This window comes from Tursiops truncatus, chromosome 5 (assembly GCF_011762595.2).
Source record: "Tursiops truncatus isolate mTurTru1 chromosome 5, mTurTru1.mat.Y, whole genome shotgun sequence".
In the NCBI taxonomy this organism is placed as follows: Eukaryota; Metazoa; Chordata; class Mammalia; order Artiodactyla; family Delphinidae; genus Tursiops; species Tursiops truncatus.
In genome coordinates, this window is record NC_047038.1 from 72216418 (window position 1) to 72230643 (window position 14226).

Below are 14226 nucleotides of genomic sequence, written 5' to 3' on the forward strand. Positions count from 1 at the left end.
AAAACTTACATTAAATGCACAAATCTTCAGTGTAGATTTGCTGAGTTTTGAGCAAAGGAGTTTTTCAATGCCACCTCCCAAGTCATTCTCCATTTCCACTTTCCTGGGGGCAATGACAGTTCTGATTTATTTTTTTCCCTGCTGTAGATTAGCTTTACCCTGTTTCAGAATTTCATATAACTAGAATCATACAGTATGTGCTCTTTTGTGACTTCTTTCACTCAGCATACTGTACTCCTCCATGTTGTTGCACGTGTCAGTAATTCATTTCTTTTTACTGCTGAGTAGTATTCCGCTGGATAAGTATACCAGTTTATCCATTATAAGAGGACTTTTTCTATATGCATCCTTTATCAAGTGTATGTGTTGCAAATATCTCCTCCAATTCTGAGTTCCTTTTCATTCTTTTAAGGATGTCCTTTGAGGGGAAAAGTTCTTAGTCGTATTTTTTTTAATTTTATTTATTTTTGGCTGCGTCGGGTCTTCGTTGCTGCACGCAGGCTTTTCTCTAGTTGCTGCGAGCGGGGGCTACTCTTCGTTGCAGTGCGCAGGCTTCTCATTGCAGTGGCTTCTCTTGTTGTGGAACATGGGCTCTAGGCGCATGGGCTTCAGTAGTTGTGGCACGTGGGCTCCGTAGTTGTGGCTCGTGGCTCTAGAGCACAGGCTCAGTAGTTGTGGCACACAGGCTTAGTTGCTCCGTGGCATGTGGGATCTTCCCAGACCAGGGCTCGAACCCGTGTCCCCTGAATTGGCAGGTGGTTTCTTAACCTCTGTGCCACCAGGGAAGCCCCCCAAAAGTTGTTAGTTTTAACACTCCAATGTATCAACTTTTGATGGTGACTGGTTTTATTTAAGAAATCTCTGCCTACTCCAGGTTATGAATATTCCTTCTCTGTTTTCCTCCAAAAGCTTTAGTTTGCCCATTTAGAATTGTAATCCATTTTGAACTGATTGTTGTGAGTGATGGGATATAAAACTGGGTCCACACATCTTTTTTTCTATGTGGCTATCCAATGAATCCAGCGTGGTTATTTAAAAGATCACTTCCCTCCATTTGCAGTTATCGTAAGTCAGGTGACCACATATGTGTAGACCTATTTCCCACTCTATTCTGCTTGATAGGTTGGTATTGTCTATCTTTGCACCAATACCACATGGTCTTCATTACTACAGCTTTATAATTATTCTTGAGAGTGTACCAGTGAACTGAATTTTTAATTTAATTTAAATTTAAATAGCTATGTGGCTAGTGGCTACCATATTGGACAGAGCAGATATAGAACATCCTCATAGGAAGTTCTGTTGACAGCACTGCTTTAGAAGACATCTAGAGGCCAATACCAGATAGTTCATTTTATAGCCACAGGCCATCTTGAGTTATGGCTGGGCTGCTCTTCAAAAATATCTGTGTAATATCTTTTTGAAAGAAATTCAAAATGCATCTTCCCAAAGATAGGTAAGGTGTCCGGCTCTTTTGATCTTGCACTTTTAGCAATGAAAATATTATTTCAAGTGTGGGAGAGTTTAATGCTTTGGGAGACATTTCCTGTGATCAGACACCATAAAATTTGTAGCCCCAAATCACATGGAAAGATTCTTACTCTAGTACCATTACCTGTAGTTTATTATCTGCTGTCATCCAAGGTCACACTTAATAATTCTCTTTCAGAGGGCTTTCCTGGGCTGTCACTAGCTGTGTTTGAGGGTTTGCCCTCAGACCTGCAATCAGAGGTCTGAGTCAGATCTGGCTCCTGTGTGTCAGGGATTCCTCAAGCCATATTGTCCTGTTTATTCCATCAGTGACACTAGAGTCTTTTGACTTGTAAATGATACATGTGTACTTATTATGTCCTTCGGGTGTTTCTTTTTACATTAAATGTATTTATTTCTCCCCACATTTGATACCTTTCTTTTCCAACGTCTTGTGTTTTATAGTTACTGTGATGGCTTTTTAAATTATCGTTTCCAGATCTGAGGATAGCACAGGGCTATAGTCATGATCTAAGTTTCCACTGGGGCAACAAATATTTATTGAGTGCTTACTCTACAAGATGGCCTGTGCTGGGCCCTGGAGATAAACTCTGACAACCAATAATACTGGGTTGGCCAAAAAGTTCGTTTGGGTTTTTCCATAAGATGTAACAGGAAAACCCGAATGAACTTTTGGCCCAACCCAATAGTTACCGTTGAGCATCTGCTCTAGCCCAAGCACTTGCATTTGTTATTTTTAATGATCATAATGACACTGTAAGGTAAATACTGTTACCACACTTTTCAGATGATAAAACTAAGGTTCTGGGGCTAATAAGTGCTGGAGCTGAGATTGAAGCTATGAATCCCACCACCACCACCTCTACGAGAGCTATCAGACTTCAAAGGCGCTTTGTTTCCTCTTGAGGAACATATTGTCTAATAGAGGAGGCAAGCCCACAATAACCACAACCCCCAGCAGAACAGATACTACAAAAGGGAGAGGGGGTGAAAGCACAGAAGAAATGAAAGGTGGCAATGAATCCTGCTGGCAGGTCTGTAGGATGTCATAGTTGAAACTAACCTGTGGGAAATGAGCCAGATGGCCCTAGCAACTTGGTCTTGTAAATGCCTCCTGAAATCCTTTCTCCTCCATGAAGTCCTTCTGGAATGATCTGAGGAGAAGCAACAAGCTTCCCTCTCCCTCTCCTCAGTCCTCAGCGAGGCTTTTCTCTGACCCCCACTTCTGAAGAGGCGGCATTGCTAACAAGTGGCCAGTGTCCTCTTTAGGAGAACAACTCTCCAATGACCACCTCAGAACCAGAATCTGTTTGTGCTAGGCTGCTTTGAGACACCCTCCAGAGCAAATATTCAAGTTAATGTGCAAAAGGACCTGCAAGGATGGGCCCTTTAAGAAGCCCCTGAATGTAAATGTGATGGCTGGATCTCTAGCTGCTATCTTTGACCATACCCTCGATGTTATGGGTTGGATTGTGTCTCCCCTAAATTCACATGTCCAAGTCCTAACTCCCTCAGAACGTGACCTTATTTGGAATGTGATGTTATAGGGTCATTGCAGATGTAATTGGGTAAGAAGGTCATACTAAAGTAGAGGGAGCCCCTAATCCAATATGACTGGTGTCCTTATGAAAAGGGGAAATGTGGGCAAAGAGACACACACCCAGAGAACACTATATGAATATGAAGAGGAAGGAAGAGATACTCCACAAGCCAAGGAATGCCCAAGGTTGCCAGAAAACCACCAGAAACTAGGGGAGAAGCCTGGACCACATGCATTCTTCCAGCCCCCAGAAAGAACCAACCCTGTCGGCTCCTTCATCCCAGACTTCCAGCCCCCGGAACTGGGAGACAATACTTTTCTGTTCTTTAAGCCACCCAGTCTGTGGTACTTTGTTACAGCAGCTCTAGGAAACTAATACACTAAAGACCGCAGAGAAATGAAGTATAAGGAATCTGAGCCCCTGAGAACTGTATGGACCACAACTTCCACATCAGCCTTGGTCCTGATAAACATCTGCCTTGTTCAAGGCCCTGTGATACTGTGATTTATAATAAGAAACATACACCAGGCCTTTGTCCCTGTTTCTGGCACAGAGCTCCTAAAACCCTTGGGATTTCTTAAGTGTGAGATCAATAAAAAGTGTCTTTTGTTATGTTAATGAAGTGACTTTTGGAAAGCACCTAAGGATGGGGGCTGGTTGCCTGAGGACCCAACCCTGTGGTTAGAGGGTTGGAGCTTTTAGTCCCTCCCCCACCCTGACACACACACAGGGGAAGGAAAGGGGGCCGGCAGTGGACTCAATCACTAAAGGCCACTGATTAATCAATCATGCCTAAGTAATGAAGCCTCCATAAAAACCCAAAAGGACGGGGTTCAGAGAGCTCTGGGTTGCTGAGTGCGTGGAGATTCTGGGAGAATGCCTCAACGAGGGCATGGAGACTCCACCCCCTTCTTAATATGTTGCCCTCTGCATCTCTTCCAGCTGGCTGTTCCTGAGTTATATCCTTTTATAATAAACGGGTAATCTAGTTAAGTAAAATGTTTCTCTAAGGTCTGTGAGCCACTTTAATCAGTCGAACCCCAGGCTAGGATCGTGAGAACATTTGATTTAAGCCAGCTGGTCAAAAGCACAGGTAACAACCTAGACTCACAGTTGGCACTGGATGGGGGGTGGGGGCAGTCTTGAGGGACTGAGTCCTTCAGCTGTGGGATCTGATGCTCCCTCCAGGCAGACAGTGTCAGAATAGAGCTGAACTGCAGGACAGCTAGCTGGTATCCAAGCATTACTTGGATGTGTGTGGGAAATCCCCCCACATCTTAATTGGTGATCAGAACCTTAGGCACTATTACTGGGCCTCTGTTATTTGCATTAAAACCAATCCTGATACTAAGGGTAAAGATCAAACTCCTTAGGATGACATACTAGGCCCAGTAAGACGTGTCCCCTGCCTTCTTTTCCGCCTTCCCCCTTAGAGCCCACATACTCAGTCACATGGCACTACTTAGCTCCCAAAGCCCTCTCTTAAGCTCTTTCCTCTGTGCGTGCTTCTCCCTCTGCCGATAACATCTTTCTTACACTCTGCCTGTGTTCTTTCTCACCCTTCTTGGCCTGGCAACTTCTTAACTTAGGTTTTTGCATTCTCCAGAATCCTTCCCTGACCTCACTGGGACTGGCTTCTGATCCCAGGCTCCCAGTGCTTCCTGCTATCACAATGTTTATTAATTATGTTGTAGATTATGAACTAGTTTTAGAGTTCAGTGCCTGACCCATCATAAATACTCACTACATCTTTGCTCAACGATGAAGCATCGCCAGGGACTTTCCTTGGCCCACCTATGGGAAGATGTGTTCTGAATTCCTAAAAAATTTTAAAAAAGATTTACATAGATTTTGTTTGTTTTTTGAAGAGCAGCCCAACAATTAACTTAAGATGGCCTGTAGGACTTCCCTGGTAGCGCAGTAATTGAGAATCCACCTGCCAATGCAGGGGACATGGGTTCGAGCCCTGGTCCAGGAAGATCCCACATGCTGCGGAGCAACTCAACCCTGACCTGCATTCTAGAGTCCACGAGCCACAACTACTGAGCCCGTGTGCCACAACTACTGAAGCCCACATGCCTAGAGCCCGTGCTCCACAACAAGAGAAGCCACTGCAATGAGAAGCCCCGCACACTGCAACGAACAGTAGCCCTCACTCACCATAACTAGAGAAAGCCCGCGCACAGCAACGAAGACCCAACGCAGCCTAAATAAATAAATAAATTTATTGGAAAAAAAAAAAGATGGCCTGTAGCTATGAAATGAAGCATCTAGAATTGGCTGCTAGATGTCTTCTAAAGCAATGCTGTATACAGAACTTCCTGTGAGGATGAAATGTTTTATGTTTCATATATACAATATGGTGGCCACTACCCACACAGATATTTAAATTTAACTAAATTAAAAATTCAGTCCTCAGTATGGTAGGTTGAACAATGGCCTCCAAATAGACCCAAATCCTAGTTTCCAGCACCTATTAGTTGTACCTTATATAACAAAATGGACTTTGCAGATGCGATTACACTAAAGATCTTGAGATGGAGAAATTATCCTGGATTATTCACGTGGACCCTAAATGTAATTACAGGTGTCCTTATAAGAAGGGAAGAGAGAGAGATTTGACTGCAGAACAGAAGAAAAAGACAATGTGACGGCTGAAGCAAGATGCTATGCTTCAAAGCAAGATGCTTTGAAGATGGAGGGAGGGGCCTTGAGCCAACCTATGCATGGAATGGAGCTCTAGAAGCTGGGAGAGGGACAGAAACAGTGTACCCTACAGCCTTCCAGAGGAGCGTGGCCCTACAGACACCTTGATGTTGGCCCAGTGAAACTGACTTCCAACTCTGACCTCCAGAAAAGTAAGATAATAAACGTGTGCTTTAAGCCAACAAGTTTGTGAAATTTGTTACAGCAGCCATAGGAAATTACTATACTCAGTAGCACTAGCCTCATTTCAAGAGCACACTTCTAGACAGTGCAATTCTAGAATCCTCTGCCTGGTGAGGAAGCATATCCCCTGGACAATACATCTTTCAGAATTTAGAAACTCTGAATATGCTCCTGGCACCCACGATGAATTTATGATACAATTACTTTGCATAGGAAAACCAAGCTAAGAAAGCTCACCTGTCTTCTGCTCAGGCAGATTATCAGACTCGTAAATCAAGGCCTTTCTTTGACATCGTGATCCATCTCTTTCAAACAGTCAAGACCGTTTATAAATGGCCTCATTTTTGTCGTGAAACTTGATACCAAAGAGACTTACTTCAATTCACCTTTCTCTTTGGAACACCAGAAACATCGTCAAGTCCAGTACAAATTATATTCTCTTGCTAAATGCCTCACATAATAGTGATCTCGATGTCTTTTTGTTTGCTGTGTACACGTGCAGTCCAGGCAGGAGTACATCAAAGGTGTGAGGGTGAAAGAGACTCTTCTGATGTTTGCTTCAGAAGGATCCTCACACAATAGTCTTCACGGCATTGCACTGCGGATTACAGTTTTACTGCCTCTACCTGTCTGCACACGTGCGGAGGTTTTATAACAGTTAACAATTGTTAGGAAAGTAAAAGAGCTACCTTCTTCAAAAATGGTGTGGAGAGAAAACCACCACCAAACAAACTCTATTAAGGTCGTTACTAAATCACTCTGTATCACATTCCTTACCATCAACACTCTAAAACCAGCTGGAAAAGGTGGCCCATAGCCCACCACCGGCAACTTTAAAAAAATTTTTTTATTGTACTGAAATATACATAACATAAAATTTACCATTTTAGGGTTTCCCTGGTGGCGCAGTGGTTAGGAATCCACCTGCCAATGCAGGGGACACGGGTTGGAGCCCTGGTCCGGAAACATCCCACATGCCGCGGAGCAACTAAGCCCGTGCACTACAACTACTGAGCCTGCGCTCTACAGCCCGCGAGCCTCAACTACTGAGCCCGTGTGCCATAACTACTGAAGCCCGCGCGCCTAGAGCCCGTGCTCTGCAACAAGAGAAGCCACCTCAATGAGAAGCCTGCGCACACAACGAAGAGTAGCCCCTGCTCACTGCATCTAAAGAAAGCCCACGTGCAGCAACAAAGACCCAAGGCAGCCAAAAATAAATAAATAAATTTGTATAAAACAAAACAAAAAACACACACAATAAGAAAAAATTTACCATTTTAACCATTTTTAAGTGTACAATTCAGTGGCATTAAGAACATTCACAACGTTGTGCAATCCTCACCACTATCCATTTCCAGAAATTTTTCATCATCCCCAAACTGAAACTCTATACCCCTTAAACAATAACTCCCCACGCACCCTTCTCCCAGCCCCTGGTAACCTCTATTCCACTCTCTGTCTCTATGAATTTGACTCTTCTAGGAACTTCATGCAAGTGGAATCATGCAAGATCTGGCTTATTTAACTCGGCATGATGTTTTCAGGGTCCATGCATGTTGCAGCATCTATCAGAATTTCATTCAGTTTTAAGGCTCAATAATACTCCATTATATGTATATACCACATTTTGTTTATCCATTCACATCCATCTGTGGGTATTGGATTGTTTCCATCTTTGGGCTCTTGTGACGAACACTGCTATGAACATTGGTATACAACAGCGGCATATTTTACTACTAGGCTCTGCAAACCTATTTAACCAGAATTTGTGCAGGGTGAGAAACAGGTTTAAAGTCTTCCCTAATTAGTGGTTATAAAATTTGGCCATACATTAGAATCATCTGGGGTGTTTTAAAAACTTTCCAGTGCCCATGCTGCAGCCCAGACCAATTACATCAGATTACCTGGGAGCGGGACACAGGCATCAGTATTTTTTGTAAATCTTACTAGTTGATCCCAATATGCAGCCCAGTTTGAGAACTAGTGCCCTAAACAGTGAGCTAGTAAACACTGTTTCATCTAAAGTATTCTTCCTTTCCCTACAATATCTAAATCACACTTAGATTTCCCATACTTTCAAATCCAATTTAGCTGAATTAAATTCATCTTTATACTTTTAGGGTCTTTTAAGGTCTTCTAGCCAGAGCACTTACACTTATAATTTAAGTTTGGCAGGGCGGTGGGCGGGGGGAAATCTCAGATGTACGTACCATTAGTACAGAAATGTGTGTTCCTATCAGACAAAATGAATACGTTCACGAATACAAAAATTAACTTTTATGCAATTAGATCTAATAATAAAACTAGACACATTTTCTTTCATTTCAGGCATAAAAATTAGCTCCCACTTACACAATTATTTAATATCGCTTTGGAAATCCCATGCTAATGTAATTACACATGAAAAGAGAAAAGCACCATTATTTGCTGGTGATGCAATTGATAATCCTAGAAAATCCAAAGGAATTAGGTTTAAAAAAAAAATCCTGGAGGTATAAAAATAGGTTAATGGTGAGAAAAAAAAAGAAAGTCAATAGGATCCTTGTATAACCAGTCATAACCAGCTGAAAAATAAGAGATCCAATTGAAAACAGTCACAAAAATATATAATACTTAAAACAACAAAAGATATAGTATATATTTGTTTAGTCATCAACTATACTGGGTAGTGCTACAGAGAACAGCCTCTGGAGCAGGCTGCTTGGTGCCCACCCTGGCTTCCACCCTTAGTAGTTGTGGAAATTGGGAAGTTATTTAACCTGAGTCTTAGTCTAACCATCTGTAAAATGGAGATGATAACAGTATCTACCTCATAGAGTTGAACAGGTTACACGATTTGAAAATGTAAAGTGCTTAAACAGTCCCTGCTACATAGTAAGTACCATTTCTGTGCTAGCTTTTAACTTTATTACTGGCAGTCTTTTGAAAAAGAAATTGGACAGCTGGAGAACTATAGCATATTCTTGAACAGAGTGAGTTTACAAGCATAAAGGGTGGAGGGAGACAGAAAATAATGAATCACTGGGTGCATAAGAAATGAAATCTGAAACTTGAGACTAAGTATTTATATGTCTGTTTACCCTATTTAATTTATAATTGCATAAATGTGTAAATTATAGCATTTAGATTTTAATGTAATTCTAATATAGAGAGAATACTAAATATAAAATTATTTAAATGGAAAAATAAATGGATTCAAATATAATATATATTATACATAATATATGGGAAAGAAAAGGGCTATTACCAGCTTTTATAGCCTATTATGCAGCAATTACAGACTAGTACTTCAATTTAGAAGAATTCAGAAACAGGCACAACCCCAAGAAGTTTAAAGAAGAAAAAAACAGAAAACCTGGCTGTGTAAGAGTTTTCAAAATCAAAGGGATAAAGGAAACCCATGAATACATTTTGATAACTGGATAGAAATTTGAAGAATAAGAATTTAAATGTAAAAGCTTAAATTAATGGAGAATTATTAGAGAATGATTTTTTGAAACACATCAGTGGAAGAAAAGTCAATTTCTCCTTTGAAGAACTCAATAGAAAAAAGACATCTGAATTTTAAATATCTGTAAAATGGAAAACAAAAGCACAATAACAGAATAGGAAGTTTAAAAATCAAGTATGACACACAGTTAATAAATCACTTCTCCCAGTCTTCACTTCTGCGATCCTGGCTCAGAGTCTCTCTTACCTTGACCTCTGAAATAGCCTTGCCGCTAACTTGTCTCTCTGGTTCCACCCTTGCCTTCCTAAAAATCCATTCTCTGCATGACAAGCTGAGAGATCCTTTTTAAAGATCTTAGTAAGACCTGGTCAACTCTCACGCTTAACACTCTCCCTTGCTTTTCTGTGGCTCTTAAAATTTAAATCCCTCGTCAGGCTCACAGGGCTGCACGTGACCACTCACCTCCCCCCAGTCTCTGCTCCTGAATGGCCCCACCTGAGTCTTGTACCAGTTGTTTCCTCTGCCTAGATCACTCTCTCCAGCCCATCTTCACGAGGCTGGGTCCTTCTTGTCCTTTAGGTCCAGCTTAAATATGTCTTCCTCCAAGAAACTTTATGAGTCCCCAGTTTAAGGTAAAAATAAAAAACTAACATTTGGGAAGTGTTTTTCTGTAGGTCAGGCACTTTCTGACACTTTGCATGCAAAATTCAAGCACTCTCATGAGAACCCAATGAGACAGACTCTATTATTATCATTCCCATTTTACAGTAAGGAAACTGAATCGCAGCAAAGGTATGTAAATCCCAATATACTGCAAGAAAGTAGCTTATTAGAGTAGTAGTGCCAGCTCCTCACAATCATCAATACAGCACTTTCCAAAGTGTAATTTTGTGTGGGCTCCAGACTCGCTCTGTCACTAACACTAAATGTGCTGGTTTTCATCAAACATCTGGAGAAACTTCTGTACCTTTCTGTAAATTCTTTTAATTTCTCAGAAATGTCTAAAAGGGGAAGAAAATGTCCATGAAAACTATAAAACTTCATGCTTTTAGCCAGTGAGAAGGTAATAAACCCTGCCTACAGAAGGTGTGTTTTCATGCAAACTATAAAAACAAACAAACACACACATTACATTACATTCTGTCTCCTCTTGACAGAATGTAAACCTATGTCTGCCTTGTTAACTGGGGTATGTTCAGCTCCTAGAACAATGGCAGGCACATGGGAAATACTCAACTAATGTTTCCTGACTGTTGAACAAATGGATGAGTACATAAGGGAATAATTAAGAAATCAACTTGATAAGAAAAAAAAAAAAAGACCAGGAGAACCAAAGGGTCACTTTTATTCTTCTTTTTTTCCCCCAACATCTTTATTGGAGTATAATTGCTTTACAATGTGTTAGTTTCTGCTTTATAACAAAGTGAGTCAGTTATACATATACATATGTCTCCACATCTCCTTCCTCTTGTGTCTCCCTCCCTCCCACCCTCCCTAACCCACACCTCTAGGTGGTCACAAAGCACCGGAGCTGATCTCCCTGTGCTATGCAGCTGCTTCCCACTAGCTATCTATTTTACAATTGGTAGTGTATGTACGTCCATGCCACTCTCTCACTTCGTCCCAGCTTACCCTTCCCCCTCCCCATGTCAAGTCCATTCTCTACATCTGTGTCTTTATTCCTGTCCTGCCCCTAGATTCTTTTTTTTAGATTCCATATATATGTGTTAGCATACGGTATTTGTTTTTCTCTTTCTGACTTACTTCACTCTGTATGACAGACTCTAGGTGCATCTACCTCACTACAGATAACTCAGTTTCGTTTCTTTTTATGGCTGAGTAATATTCCATTGTATATATGTGCCACATCTTCTTTATCCATTCATCTGTCGATGGACACTTAGGTTGCTTCCATGTCCTGGCTATTGTAAATAGAGCTGCAATGAACATTGTGGTACATGACTCTTTTTGAATTATGGTTTTCTCAGGGTATATGCCCAATAGTGGGATTGCTGGGTCGTATGGTAGTTCTATTTTTAGTTTTCTAAGGAACCTCCATACTGCTCTCCATAGTGGCTGTATCCATTTACATTCCCACCAACAGTGCAAGAGGGTTCCCTTTTCTCCACACCCTCTCCAGCATTTATTGTTTGTAGATTTTTTGATGATGGCCATTCTGACTGGTGTGAGGTGATACCTCATTGTAGTTTTGTTTTTTTTTAATTTTTATTTATTTATTTTTAGTTGCATTGGGTCTTCGTTGCTGTGCACAGGCTTTCTCCAGTTGCAGCGAGTGGGGGCTACTCTTTGTTGTGCTGCGCGAGCTTCTCTCTGCAGTGGTTTCTCTTGCTGTGAAGCACGGGCTCTAGGTGCGCGGGCTTCAGTAGTTGTGGCTCTCCGGCTCTAGGGTTCAGGCTCAGTAGTTGTGGTGCACGGGCTTAGTTGCTCCGCAGCATGTGGGACCTTCCCGGACCAGGGCTCGAACCTGTGTCCCCTGCCTCGGCAGGCGGATTCTTAACCACTACGCCACCAGGGAAGTCCTCATTGTAGTTTTGATTTGCATTTCTCTAATGATTAGTGATGCTGAGCATCCTTCCATCTGTTTGTTGGCAATCTGTATATCTTCTTTCCCACCAGCCATTTTTAAACCATTTGCTAGCTGCAACCTTATCTCAAGGTTGTTCCCCCGTGTAACCATGCAACCATTTCAGACCCCAATCAATCCTTATTTAACAAGCACCCTTACTTCCTGCCAGCTCCCACTATAATTCTTGATAAACAAGTTATGTAACAACTGTAACCTTGCAGTTTTTGCCTTGATAAGTCTCCCCTATCTGGTAGTCTGGTGGAACACAATTCAAGTGCTTCTTGAAGCTGTCTCCCATCTTAATTCTATTTGTAGATTAAGGTGTTCAAATTATTTATCATTGTAACAAATATCATTCAAAGGATTACTGTTAATTCTAACAGAATTGATTACAATGGCCCCTGCTTTCTGGCATCTTTCATTGAGTCTTGGTAAATGTTGATAAATAATTCAATGAAATGTTAAAACATCTGAGGATTTTCAGTTGGCTAATAAACTCTTTTGCCAACTAATGTATCTTGTGCTCCATCTGTTACAAAATGATGGAAGGAGAGTATCCCTCGTACAAAATAACTTAAGATCCAAGCATCAAAAATGTGTCCATTAATAATTTTGAAACTATTTTCTGTAACTTTTCATGCCCTACAAACTTTACATAAGGAAGCAGAAAAGGTGCATATCCTTTAACGCAATATTGTGTGGCCAAACACACCTCAAAATCGCTCATGCCAGTTGACAGAATAAGACCTTATCCTTCCAAGAGACATTTTCTAACATTCCAATTACTACACTCTCATTTCACAACTTTTCCTCCTAACTTTGTTAGAACTCAATGGTGTGAAACAAGGGCTGAATAAGTAGATTTGCATATATGCATTAAGGTTTCTAATGTACCCGAATACTTGAAAAGGGAAACAAAGTAAGCCATGATCAGAACTCCAAAATGGCATATAATCAACTTTATTCATAAGTTTTTGGAAATTTACATCTGACAACAACCAGTGCCAAAGTTCAAACCTGCTACTCATATTGGCTGTAAGTGAGCTCTATCTTACGTTTAGTTAAGCAATGCCCAAGGTCAGCTTTACATGCATTACTTAATCCTCACCACAACCCTCTTCACTGTGATTCAACAAATATGCCTGTCCTCGTGAAGCTTACATTCTACCAGGGAACAGACAATAGGTATACAAATAAGTTTATAATCTAGTGTGCCTCAAACCTCTTTAAAAGTGACCCTTGAGCACTGAATTCCAAGGGTCAGTAGCTGTCAATCTTCTCCTGAAAGGAAATTCGTTAACAATAAACTTTGTATCAGTTTTTGTCAAAAAGGCCACAGAGAAAGCAGTGGTGGCCTACCTACCCTTTACTGTTTTTCTCCATTTTACAGAAGAAAATTGAGATTGTGTCAAGAATCTAGATTTCTTTTCCGATCACTTCCCCCAATTGCTTAGAACACTCCTGCCACTCTAATTCAGCATCCCATGACGCTCATCTATCCAGGTACCACAAAATACCCAATACTGAAAGCAGAACGCTCATCTTTTAATGGTTTCTCTAGTTTCAGTGCAAGAGTTTAACTACTGTTTGCTTACACACACAGGAAAGGAACAATAGAGGACTTCTGCTCAGGAGCCCCCCCTCTTACTATGCCCTGTACCACTGGAACAGTTTTCGTATTTTATCTTCTTTTGATACCAATATCACCATGAACAATAAACCCACCTCTAAGGATGTATCCAGAATACTGTTCATTTTTCGGCACAGCTTGAAATAACTTTTGAAATAATTTTCTCTATGTGAAGTTGTCAATTTGCTATAATGTTCATTAGTTCGTTTATATTCAACTTTCAGTTGTCTTTTTGCAAAGCTAAGTATATGTACGTATACATACAGGCATACCTCGTTTTATTGCTTCACTTTATTGCACTTTGCAGATACTGCATATTTTACAAATTGACGGTTTGTGGCAACCCTGTGTGGAGCAAGTCTGTTGGTTCTATTTTTCCAACAGCATTTGCTCACTTTGCATCTGTGTCACATTTTGGCAACTCTCACAATATTTCAAACGTTTTCATTATTATTATATTTCTTATGGTGATCTGTGAAGTCACTATTGCAAAAAAGATTGACTTGATGAAGGCTCAGGTGATGGTTAGCATTTTCTAGCAAGAAACTATTTTTAATAAAGGGATGTGCATTGTTGTTTAGATATGTTGCTACTGCATACTTAATAAACTACAGTATAGTGGAAACATAACTTTTAT